This window comes from Onychomys torridus, chromosome 6 (genome assembly GCF_903995425.1).
Source record: "Onychomys torridus chromosome 6, mOncTor1.1, whole genome shotgun sequence".
In the NCBI taxonomy this organism is placed as follows: domain Eukaryota; kingdom Metazoa; phylum Chordata; class Mammalia; order Rodentia; family Cricetidae; genus Onychomys; species Onychomys torridus.
The window spans coordinates 105,745,909-105,758,641 of record NC_050448.1 but is presented as its reverse complement, the minus strand read 5'-3'; the positions used below and the strand labels follow the sequence as shown (position 1 = coordinate 105,758,641).

The 12,733-nt window shown below is 42.1% G+C and overlaps 1 protein-coding gene across 6 annotated transcripts in view; it reads right to left on the bottom strand.

The window, feature by feature from the left end:
* The window catches only part of Col25a1 (collagen type XXV alpha 1 chain), a 401,263-nt gene that overhangs the window by 260,690 nt on the left and 127,840 nt on the right, over window positions 1-12,733 (bottom strand). The gene's annotated exons all lie outside the window — the stretch shown is intronic.

Here is a 12,733-nt window from a genome sequence, read left to right as displayed (position 1 = left end):
AATGTGTACATGCATGTGTGTGTACATGTGTGTACACATGTCTCTGTGTGTATGTGTACATATGTGTATAAGAATGTGCGTATGCCTCCAAGTGTGTACATACATGTGTGTGTACATGTGTGTGTACACATGCCTCTGTATGTGTACATATGTGTGTAAGAATGTGCACATGTCTCTGTGTGTGTACATATGTGTGTGTACATATGTGTGTGTACATATGTGTATAAGAATGTGTATATGTCTGTGTGTGTGTGTACGTGTGTGTGTGTGTGTGTGTCTGTGTGTGTGTGTGTCTGTGTGCCTCAGGTTGGTCTTCAGGAGCAACTTCCCATTGTGGTTTTCTGAGACAGGGTCTCTCACTGGACCTGTGACTTGCCCATTAGGGCGGACTGGTCAGCGAGCCCCAGGTGCCCTGTCTCCACATCTCTGGTACTCTCCTTACAAGCATAAGCCGCCATGCTCAGCCTTTTCACATGGTTTCTGGGGATCAGACTCAGCTCCTCATGCCTGTGTAACAAGCATGTTACAGAGCCATCTGCCCAGTCCCCATACCGCCTTGTTTTCCCCCCTTCTCCTGTCCTTCCTCACTTATTTGTAATCACTGTTTGCTTCCCTATCAGGAGGCTCCACTGCCTCCTCATTTCCTCAAAACCTGCTGTTCTTTCCTCTCCCTGTTTCTATTGTAACAGCCTTCAGCTCCACCCACAGCTACATACATGCACCTATATGCAAATTAGGACCTAGGATCTGCAAATGAGAGAAAACACAGAATTTGTCCTTCTGAGTCAGAGTTACCTCAGTTAACACTTTCCAGAACCATCCATTTTCCTGAAAATCCTGTAATTTCATTATTCCTTGCAGCTGAATAAGATTCCACTGTGCATATGGACCACATTTTCATTATCTATTCATCTAGGCTGATTCCAGCTCCTCACTCTTGTGACGAGAGCAGCAGTGGACACTGATGTGGAAGCATCCTTGTGGCAGGGCAGAGCACCCATTTTCTATGTCCAGGAGTGCCAAAGCGAGGTCATAAGGTGATTCTAAGTGAGCCACTGCCACGCTGATTTCCATACTGGCTGCACCAGTTCCCAGCCCCACCTGAAGGAAACAAAGGTTCTTCTTGGCCTCACAGACTCTCCAGCACTTGTTCCTTTTCTAATGACAGCCAGTCTGACCGGGGTGAGATGGATCTCAAAATAAGTTTTAATTTGCATATCTCTAATAACTAAAAATGGTACAGTTTCAAGAATGTTTATCGTCCATTTGTGTTTCTTTTGAGAACTGTCTGTTTAGTCCACTAGCCTGCTTACCGACTAGATTTAATTTGTGGGGTTGGTGGGGGGTGGAGTCACACCATCATTTCTTTTTAATTTTTTTTCTTTTATTCTTCTCTCATGTATTACATTCCAATCACAGTTTTCCCTCCCTCCTCTCTTCTCAGTCCTCTCCACCCCCCCCCCCCCCCCCCCCCCACCAGATCCACTCCTGTTTCCCTCCAAAAAAAGAACAGGAATATCAACTAGAGTATATAACAAGTTATAATAAGACTGGGCACAAACCTCATTTCAAGATTAGATGAGACAACCCAGTAGGAGAAAAAGGGTCCCAAGAGCAGATAAAAGAGTCAGAGACAGCCCACTCCCACTGTTAGGAGTCCCACATGAACACCCAGCTACACAACATAGGTACACATATGCAGAGGACCTAGCTCAGACCCATACATATGCAGAGGACCTAGCTCAGACCCATACATATGCAGAGGACCTAGCTCAGACCCATACATATGCAGAGGACCTAGCTCAGACCCATACATATGCAGAGGACCTAGCTCAGACCCATACATATGCAGAGGACCTAGTTCAGACCCATACATATGCAGAGGACCTAGCTCAGACCCATACATATGCAGAGGACCTAGCTCAGACCCATACAGGGTCCATGATTGTTACTTCAGTCTCCGTGATCCCCTATGAGCCCTGCTTAGTTGATGCTGTGGGCTGTGTCCTTGTATACAAACATTTCTTAATCTCAAAGTACAATTTCTACCACAGAGGAGGTTCAACCTAATGATAATGAAGTATTCACATTTCAGAAAAATCCTTTTAGCTAAATTCAAATAATTTAGCAATAAGAACTGACTAGAGGGTCGTTTATATGACAAAGAGATCTTTAAAGGAAACAGAGGGCTGGGGAGATGGCTTGAATCAGTAAAGTACAAGTAACAGGACCTGAATTCAAGCCCTGATATACATGTAAAATTGGTGGGGTGTGGTGGGACATGCTATCAATCCCAGCAGTTAGGAGGTGAAGATGGGCAGATTGGGCTTCTTGGCCAGTCAACTTAGCCTAGCCTAATTAAGGAGGGCCAGATCCCAGTGAGAAGTCCTGCTTAAAAACAAAACAAAATAAAAGAAACCAAGAAGTATATAGCTCCTGTTGAAAGGCAACTAAGATCTTAAATTTCACACACACACACACACACACACACACACACACACACACACACTTGCCCCCTATAAACGTATAAACACGAGTGTGCATCTGAGCATACACTCACATGCACATATGTGTGCCCCATCCCCAGCATACATGCACATAATAGAGTTGTCTGTGCTGTCCATAACATTTGGTATGAAATATGTATCATTAGAAAAGCTTTTGTTGATAAACATATTTTGAAAAAATCTTAGGCTAAAGAAATTATTATTAAAATTAATTTCATTTGCTTTCAGCTTTTTAACACAGCTCTTAGAAAATCTAAAAATCATACATGTGGTTTGCACTACATTTTCACTGGACTCCATGGATCTAGACACTGAGTATAAGAGATAACAGAAGCTGGGATTATCTTGAATAACTTGAAGCACAGTGCAGCACTCATTTCCACAATCAGATTCTCTTTGGTAGGGTAAACAGTATTTTCATTAACATCATTATTGTTAGTGTGTGTGCACTGGGGAGGGGGAACACGTGCCATGATGTTCGTGCATGTAGACATCAGAGGACAACATCATGGAGTCAGCTCTCTCCTTCCACCTTTACCCATGAGCCACCTTGCTGGCCCCTAGCTTGTTTTTGCTACCACATGTTTTGTAGATGTCCAACAGGGGAGTCCACGAATAGAGTGCAGAATGACAAAAGGCATGTGGATCAGGATACTTCCAGCTAAGGGCTTAATCCTCCTTAAAAGGCAGAGGAGCCTGGAAGGTGTGAGAAGGCACAGCTGCAGGCACTGAAGCAAGCCCTCCCCCTCCTCACAGGGCAGCGACTCAACCAGCATGTGTTAACAGTGGCAGTGCATTCTGCAGTCTCTACCTGAGGGGTGATGTCAGCACACCTGGCAATGTCAGCACCCATCAGAGAGTGCTGCAGATAAGAACTCAGACATGAAGGGACTCCCTGCTCTGACAGAGAGAGGATCCTCATCCACTTCCATTAAGCCAGACTTGGACTTGGTGCTCCACAGTTGTCAGTGAAGGATGAAGGCTATATTACTGGGAGTCCTCCATCTTGCAGGCAGCAGGAAGTGGACCGTGTATCACATTCACCAAAGCTCGAGCTCAAAGCCCGCCTCCACAGTGACACACTTCCTCCCACAAGGCCACACCTACTCCAACAAAGCCACGCCTCCTAGTAGTAGCCCCTCCTTCTGGGGGGCATTTTCTTTCTTACCACCACCGCATCTAGAACAAGCGTGTGCTCATGGTTTGGCTTTTCCGTTTGGATTATTCTAATTTTTCTTCTTGATTCTCAAGAAAAGCTTTGAAAGAGGCAACTTCAAATATCCTCTTAAAATATTGTTTTTCGCCCAGCCTTGATGCAGGGGGAAGAGCTCAATCCTGCCTCAACTTGATGTGTTCAAGCCCATGGGAGCCCTGCCTCTTTCTGAATGGAGATGGAGGAGTGGATGGGGAGCAGGCAGATGATAGGTGAAGAAGAGGGGATGGGAGGAGAGGAGGGAAGGGAAACTGTAGTTGGTATGTAAATTAAATGAAAAATGTTAATTAACTAAAATTTAAAATATAAATTGTTTTTCATTGGGCAGTGATGGTGCACTTCTTAATCCCAGCACTCGGGAGGCAGAGACAGGTGGATCTCTGAGTTCAAGGCCATCCTGGTCTACAGAGTAAGTTCCAGGACAACCAGGGCTTCACAAAGAAACCCTGTATTGAAAAACAAAACAAAACCAAAAAAAAAAAAAAAGGAGGAGGAGGAGGAAGAAAAGAAGAAATTGCTTTTTTCAGAATCCAAAACAGTTGGATTGGCTATGATGGACAGATATGAAATAAAGGCCCCCTTTCAAATTATGTCTCACCATATTCTTAGCACTATGAAAAAAAATTTTTTTAAATAAAACTTAGAAAGGTTGCTTAGTAATTTGGCTCTACAAACTGTATTTTGAATGAGATAGCTCATAATACTAGTCATAAAATCTATTTATTTTTACTAAATGGAGACATTTCATTAACTATTAATAAAATCATTTGAATCATAACATGAAAATAATACTGGAATTCATTTGAAGACATGTCTGTGTACCACATGCATGCAGTACCTGCAGAGGCCAGAAGAGGGCAGCAGATACATCGGAACAGGATTTATAGGTGGTTGTGAGCTGCCGTGTGGGTGCTGGGAATTGAACCCTAGTCCTCTAGAACAGCAGCCAGTGCTATTTAACACTGAGCCATCTCTCCAACCCCAGTGATGCACATTTTTAGGAAATGTAAGAATGGGAAAAATTGATTTGGTTTGGTTTGGTTTTGGGATAGAGTCTTGATATGTGGCCCAGATTGGCCTCAGCTCATAGCAATCCACCTGTGGCAGCCTATCAAGTGCTGTCGTGAATCATGTGCCACCAAAACTTGCCATAAAGAAGACATTTTAAGCTACTTTCAGTACTGTAAATCTTACAGTTCTGACATTTTGATGGGCTATGTTGTTCTAGTTTCCCACTTAGAAATACTCAATGGTAGAATTAGAGCTGAATTAACAGATAAAATGTAGCATGTGATTCGAAGTATGAAATTACACATTTGTGTATTTCCCAATGAAGTATTTGATTTGTGGACCTGACATTTCCCTATTGAACATCAGCATATACTTTGCAGTCTGGAAAAAAATTTTAGGTTGATTTTTGTGGTGCTTGGAATTGAACCCAGGGCCTTGGATGTCTCTGGCTGGGAGCAAGTGCTCTACTACTGAGCTCTATCCTCCACTCTCTTAGAGAAATAAAATCTTACAGGAAAGGCCTTTGTAATACTAACTAGAACATACCTATCTCCACTAGACTATAGTTACAGAGCTATTAACTGATTCTACATCAGTGTCCAGTCGGAATAAATTCCTTTCTTCACATGGTAGAGTAAGTATGATATATGCATAAGAAAGTGTTTTACCTTTTTAATTTGAACTAGCATTGGATAAGAATATTTTATAGCTATATAATGTTAAAGGAAGACTTCCTATGATCTAAATTACAGAAAGGAAAGTCTGACAGACTACCCAATTTTAGTATTATTTCTATAATTATCTAATACTGTCTTTCATTTGTTATTTTAGCTTATAGTTTCTCCCCTAATATAAAAATCCTGAAGTATCCATAGTAAAAAGAAAGAAAGGAATGAAGGAAGGAAGACAGAAGAAAAACAGGCAGAGATTTGATTGTCCACCAAGGAAAGGCCCAATTTGTTCATTGTTTATCAAGAAACATCTTTTCCTTGTCAAAATGTTCTTGGATATGCCAAGTTATCAGGTTAATACGGTATTATCAATAGAGTAGAAGATCTGTAGGCACAAGAATTACCTTTAAAAGTTATTGTTTAACACCATGTACATGACAACTCTGCCACACAGTAAAGCACTCAATAAATACTATTTTTAAGTTTTTTTATATGTATGAGTGTTTTGCCAGAACATGCATATTTGCTCTGTATGCATACCTGGTGCCCATGGAGACCAGAAGAGGGTGTCAGATCCTCTGAAACAAGAGTTACAGATGGTTGTGAGCCACCATGTGGATACTGGGAATCAAACCCAGGTCCTCTGGAAGAGCTCTTAACTCCTACACTAGCCCCCTAGCCCCTCAACAAACCTTTTCATGTGGATGTATGGATTGTTTCTTACTTATTCAACTTTACTTTGTGAACACCTAGAAAAATTCAAGGACTGGAGCAAAGATAACAAGACAGGATCCTCAACCTCAAAATTATTCTCACTTAGGAAAACTAGAGAAGACTAGATTACAGCGGTGAGACACAGTGAGAAGAGGAATCGCATGTGAAGATATGGAATGCTTGGACCATGACATGTGGGTCAGGTATTCAATGATGAACAACCGTCAGCCAGGTGGAAACAGAGCGAAGAAATGAGACACAGGGAAGCGTGGAGCTGAGGGAAGTGAGGGGTGCTCCGATATGACAGATCCCACCTGGCCACAGAGCAAAGGCAGAAGAACAAAAGAGCGAAAGAGAACCAGGGATGGAGGAAGACAGGGGTCCACCTGCAGAGCTGCCCTGATTCTCTGAGGAGGCACACTTAAGATGATAGGTTCTCATGTTAGATAATTGCCCTGACAATGTTCTAGAAGATGGAAGGACTGAAGGCAGGAGAGTGTCCCAGAAGCAGTAGATCATGAAGATGAAAACAAGTGAAATTCATATTTAAGACAGAAGTGCTCACTTCTGGAGTCGATTGGAACCACACAGAGACCTGTTCCAGACCACACATAACCCCACCTTCCCTCTGTGGCTTCTGCCTTAAGGAACACATCCCTCTTCTCCAGTAAGATTCACTGACACTCTTAATGTTTGTAAGCATGTCTAAGCCCTGGGCTGCTTGGGGAAGAAAAAGGATAAGAACTCCATACTTAGAAAGTGCAATCACCTGGACTTGGTGACTAGATATGAGGAAGAGGTGATGGGAAAGACAGACTCAAGAATCACAGAGAGAACCAAATGATGGGTAAACGGTGGCAGAGGAGAGGCAGTGTGGGAGCGCTTCTAGAAAAGAGTCAACAGAGTGAGAAGAAGTGTATAAAAACTGGAGAACGCATCCCAGGTAAGGTAAGTGTTGTGGGACACACCTAGTATTAGGATCCTGCCCTCACTCCTGCACATGCACAGCTTGGGGTCTTGCATCTTACGTCATCACAGGGTGCTGGTGACCACGTATGCACCTTTAAAAGCCAGATGCAGACCCCCACTCTCTCTCTGCTCTGTTCCCCCCCACCATCTTTCTCTCTCTCTAGGCCTGGCTCTCCTCTTTCTTCTCCCTCCCCTTTCCCTCCTAATAAAGCTCTAAAACCTAACCTACATGACCTTTCCACGAGATAACCAGCACTGCCCTCAGCACTGTCTACCTTTCACCTAGAATCCCTGCACTCCTGATGAAAGGGCATCAGCTCATAGTCCATCATGAAGGGAACTCAGAACAGGAACTCAAATCAGGAGCCTGGAGGCAGGAACTGAAGCAGAGGCTATGGATAAACACCGCTTACTGGCTTAGCCAGTTGCCTTTCTCAGTCAGCCCAGGTCCACCTGCTCAGGGATGGATGATAGCACACACAGCAGGATGGGTCTCTCCTTTACCAGTGGAGAACACGCCCCCACACATGTGGCTCTGGGCCATGCAGATGAGGGCAGTTCCTCAACTGAGGTTCCCTCTTCCCAGGTATGTCAACTTCACAACCAAGACTAACCAGCCACATTGACACACTGCCTGCTTTCTGTCTGGGGTTTTCAGGTTGTTATTCATTCAGCAAACAATAAGTAGCTAATGTTGGGTTAAAGCATAAGTCATAAAAGGCACACAAATTAAAATACAGCATTCTTAATGCCTGCAATTTTGGCTCCATGCTGTAGCTGAAGGAGAAAGGGACTCTTACCCTAATTTGGGGAACTGGGAAAGAATAGTAAGAGAACACTTCACCAGGAGGGTTACTCCAGCTGAACTCCACAACGCACCTGTGGGTTAGCCAGGTGAAGAAACAATCTTACTTTGTGACTAGAGGCAAAAGAAAGCAGGAACATGTTAGAAACCAGAAGTCTGGTCCATCTGGAGTCAAGTGGGAATGGAAGGCTGGCAGAACATGAAACTGGAGAGATGGGCAATTGGGTCCAGACATGTTGGCTATGCACGGTAAGCAGCCCCTGAGAAGGCAACAGAAACCCAGTTTCCACAGGCTTTGGCTCTCTAGAGGGTGAAGATCAGTGCTCTAATCTCGTCTAGTAAGTAGCTTATAGGGATAGTAGCAGGATGTCACATCCAAGATTTGTGGCTCTGTCTTGGATGCTCCCTCACTCATCCATAGATCTCACCCTGGGGAAATCCAAATGACACAGTACTATCAGCCCTTTGGATAGGCCCACGTGGTCTCTAACATCATCCAAGCGAGTTTGTCAGCATATTCTCCCTACATCATATCTTGAATTATCTGCCTCAAATATAGTTTTGTAGAGAGCATCGGTTTGAACTACCCACTCACAGCTCACAAACTCAACTGTGATAATAACTGTGTTGTTTCTATGACTGTTGTATAGTAATGTGTTAACGTTACTATTTGAAGGATTTTAAGCAAAACAAAACAAATACTTTTCAATTTGCAATTTTAAACACAGTGAAACTGTCAAAAAGAATGAGAATAAGAAACTATCTTATATATTTCAGCAGACTAGTGACAAGATTCTACTCCTATGTCTCAATATGCCATGCAAAAATGTCAACAATCAACCTGAATAATGTCTTACTTTAATTTTTACCTTATTTTATCTTTTTTTAAAATTTGGTTTTGCAAAATAGGGTTTCTCTGTGTAACAATCCTGGCTATCCTGGAACTTGCTTTGTTATCAAACTCACAGAGATCCACCTGCCTTTGTTCCCTGAGTGCTATGATTAAGGGTGTATGCCACAGCTGGATTTCCTTTAATTTTTAATATTTAAAGGCAAAAACATAGAACTTGTAAATATTAATAAGGTTAGTATGTAAAGGTTTTCATATATGAATATACCATGCAGTGTTTAACCAGATTAAACATATCTAGGTCCTCAAATAGTCCTTATTATTTTATGATAAAAAAAAACTTTCAAAGAAAGCAGACAACACAAAAATGGAAAGACATTTCATGTTCATGGATTAGAAGAATTAATATTATTAACATGTCAATAATAGGAAAAACAATCTTCAGGTTCAGTGTAATTCTTATCAAAAACCAATGAAATATCATCAATGAATAAAACCTTCTAAAATATTTAAGGAGACACAAAATTTGCCAAATATCCACAGCTTTCTTATCACAGCAAAACAGAACCAAGCAGGTTGTACACAACTTCAAACTCCTCTGCAAATATGTTGTTGTAGTCAAACATCATGGGACAGCACGCGTACAGCCAAGGAACTCAACAGTCACTAAGAACATGCCTTGAAGAGAGAATGATGGTCTTTTAGATAAATGGTGCTGGGAAAATTGATGTCCACATACACAAAAATGTCACAAGGTTCTTATTTCTCAGTTCACAAAACTCTCCTCAAAATGGATCTAGGATGTAAGATGCGACATGCTGAATCTACACACGAGAAGAAAACAGAGGGAATGCTTCAAGACATTGCACTGGACAAGAACTGTCTGGGGAGACCTGAGTCCAATAAACTAAACCAAATGTAGACAAACATGATTGTGCAAAATTTGAAAGGTTCTTCACAGTAATAAAAGTCAGTCAAACACAGAGACAACTTGCACAACGGGACGACATGTTTGCGAACTCCCCATCTGACCAAATGGCAGATAGCAGGATAAGTAAGAAATTTCAAACACCATAGCAAAAATATACCCCAACAACCCAACTGAAAATAAACGGGCTATGGATTTACACTGACATTTTTTAAAAGACAATATATAAGTCGTCAACAGGGTTAATCACTCCATAGCACTGACCATCAAGGAAATGCAAGTCAGAGGATTAATGAGCTATCTCCTTTCCCTGCCTGAGTAAAATGGTGACTACAAAAAGACTGAAGAGAAGTACTGACAAGGATGTGGAGGAGAACAAACTCTTACAGCTCCTGGGAATGTGAATGGGTTCTGTCTGCTATTGCAGAACACAGAACAGAAGGCCCTCAAAAGCTTACAAAGCAACGGCCAGCCACCAGGCTAAGCACACATCTAGGAGCATGAAGTCAAGTGCAGGAGACTCTTGCTTCCTGCAGCACTGTTCACAACAATAAAGAAAGATGCACAAGTCACTGTCGATCAGTGGCTGGTAAATTAAAATGTGGTGCCTGTATACAACAGAAGTGTTGCTATTCAGCTATGGAAAAATGAAATATTGTGAAGTTGCAGCAACATGGGTGGAGCTGCCGTTGTGTGAGAGAAAGCCAAGCACAGAAAGGCAGATGCCACGTGACCTCACTTCACTGTGGAGTCTAAGAGTCTCTGCCATCGGAAGTGAGGGTATACTGGTGATCGCCAGAGGCCAGAGAGGATGGTGGGGGAGATGGTTACAGTGAGACAGAAACTTGAAATTCTGTGAATTCCTGCACAGTAGGGCGACTATAGATAACAATAATATATTGCATTATATTATTTACATGTGAATAGACACATATATGAAATATAATGTAGTTTGAAAGTTAGGAGAAAGGATCTAGAATCCTAACTTATTAAAAATTTGAACTCTTCCCTCTCCTCTCCAGATCCATGGGGGGTGGAGCACAGCCTTAATCTAGTCCCCTATGGTCACCTACCGGAACCACTAGGAAAAATTGCCTGATCGTTTTCCTAAACTCCGGTATTATTCCAGTCAACCCCTAACCTGTTAACAAAGTCATCTTCACAAAAGAGAAAGCTAAGAACATTGTACCCACATAAGTTAACAGGAAGCAATTAAAGCTATTATAAATCATGTGTGCTCGTGTGTGTCTGAGTGCATACATGTACATGTGCAAATGTGTGTGTGCATGTATATGTGCGTGTTTTAAGAATTTTTTAAATTCATTTTACATACCAATCACAGATCTCCCTCTTCCCTCCTCTCTTCCCTGTAGCCCTCACTCCCACCCCCTGTTCCCTCCTACAAGAAGGTATGGCCTCCCTTGTGGAGTCAGCAGAGCCTGGTACATTCAGTAGAGGCATGTCCAGGCCACCCCCCACCCACCTCAAGGCTGGGCAAAGTATCACACCATAGATAGTGGGCTCCAAAAAGCCAGCTCATGCACCAGGGATGGATCCTGATCCTACTGCCAAGCCCCTTAAGCAGATCAACTACACAACTGTCCCGCTTATGTAGCTCATGATGGGGAAAACTAGAGACCACCAAACCAAACTAGTGGGAACTCATGAACTTTCGACCAACAGCTGTGGAGTCTCCATGGGACAGGACTAGGCCCTCTGCAATTGCATGTGTGTTTCAGTGCATGGCTCTACCTGGTCCCCATCATCTCCCAAACGTAATTCTTCCTGGCACAAACTTACTAGGTTTTTAGAAAACAAAAATATATGGAATGCTTAGAACAGTAAATCAAAAGAACCTGTGTCATTAAGCAGTCAATGAGTGAATCTTGCATTCACCTCCCAGGAGACACAATGCCAACACTCTCTTAGTTGTTTCCATTGTCCTCATATACAGGCTCCAACTTAGAGAAATCGCAACTAGAATAAAAAGTCAATTTTATACTTTTTAATCAGGGAAGTCAAACATATTTTAGAGAAAATTTCCAGACTCACATTTCATTAGAAAAATGATTCCATTTCACCTCTGCATAGCGCCCCCAGCACAGTGAAGTCCCACTCTGGGAGATGGGATTTGGTAAGGATGAAGAAAGAAGGCTAGATCGGTACCATAGGAGCTATTAGCATTTCCAAAAGTATATACAAATTGTTCCTATGTGAGACATTAAATGGTGGAGAGGAGACTGGCAATTAATCCACAGTCCTTCCAATGGCATTACTGCTTCACGTAACAATGACGGATGAAATCCCTGTGCCCAGGGACAAACTCAGAGTGTGGAGAGTTCTGTCAGTCAGGAAAGGAAAACCCCTCTGTCCTCTCAACTCCAGTGAAACCCATCTGTAGAATGAAAATAAACAGAGGGTTTCAGATAAAGCCCTAGCTTTTATTTAAAGGGTGGAGCCACACTCTGAGACAGCTAATGACAACTCAATCTAATTATTGGGTCTGAAATTATCCTTTCATTGAGTAAAACTCTGATTCCTCATTCTTTGCCTGGTTTTTAATAAGTTGGATGTTAATTAGTACCAAGGGAACAGAAGGTGCCATACATATACTCTGAACCACTTTGCCTTATGCCTGTACACTAGCCACAGCACGGTGATAACCATCCCTCCAAAAGGGAATTTGAAAACTGAAGTCCACTTTTCTCAAATTTGCTAAAAACACAATGTCAACAATTATTTTGTCACTTGTTAAATAAATAAATAAGTTCTCCATTAACATTCTGAGATACTAGGATCAAGGGGCCACATTCACTTTGTGGTAATCATAGTTTGGAATATTTCTAAAGTCTTAGGAATTTTCTTTTTTCTCTAATTAGGATTAGGAGAACTACAAAGAAGCTGTCTGGTAAGTAAATGTATTATTTTTAACATCTAAGAAACTGTGAAGTAATAACACCCCTATAAATACCACACATCATGAAAAAAAATCCATTTATCTCCTCTTTGCAATTTGTACTTCACATAGACGGTTCAGAGTCATAAAAGCATCCATGAAGAGACGC